Raw genomic sequence first — 322 nt, 5'->3', positions numbered from 1 at the left:
GAAAACATACTTCATTGAATTTTATCTTTTTGTATTTGGGAAGGCAAAATTAATCATTCATCTGATCTGTGACGTGACAAGTTAGATATCATATTCTGTTAAAATCAGTTAGTTGTCGATCAAAATCAACAGTGCTTTTTCTTCAGATTGATTGGCACTAAATTCTTCATAGCTTAAGAAATTTGACATTTTGTATAAGAACTCACACAGCATGGAGACACAATTTTATTGTCAATTATCACATGCCTGTAATTGACAAGTAACTAAGTAAACACCTGTTTAGTGCAATCCATTCATCTTAATTCCATCGTGGTCCCATACT

Source organism: Piliocolobus tephrosceles, chromosome 1 (assembly GCF_002776525.5).
Source record: "Piliocolobus tephrosceles isolate RC106 chromosome 1, ASM277652v3, whole genome shotgun sequence".
NCBI classification, from domain to species: domain Eukaryota; kingdom Metazoa; phylum Chordata; class Mammalia; order Primates; family Cercopithecidae; genus Piliocolobus; species Piliocolobus tephrosceles.
This window is presented reverse-complemented; position numbering follows the sequence as displayed.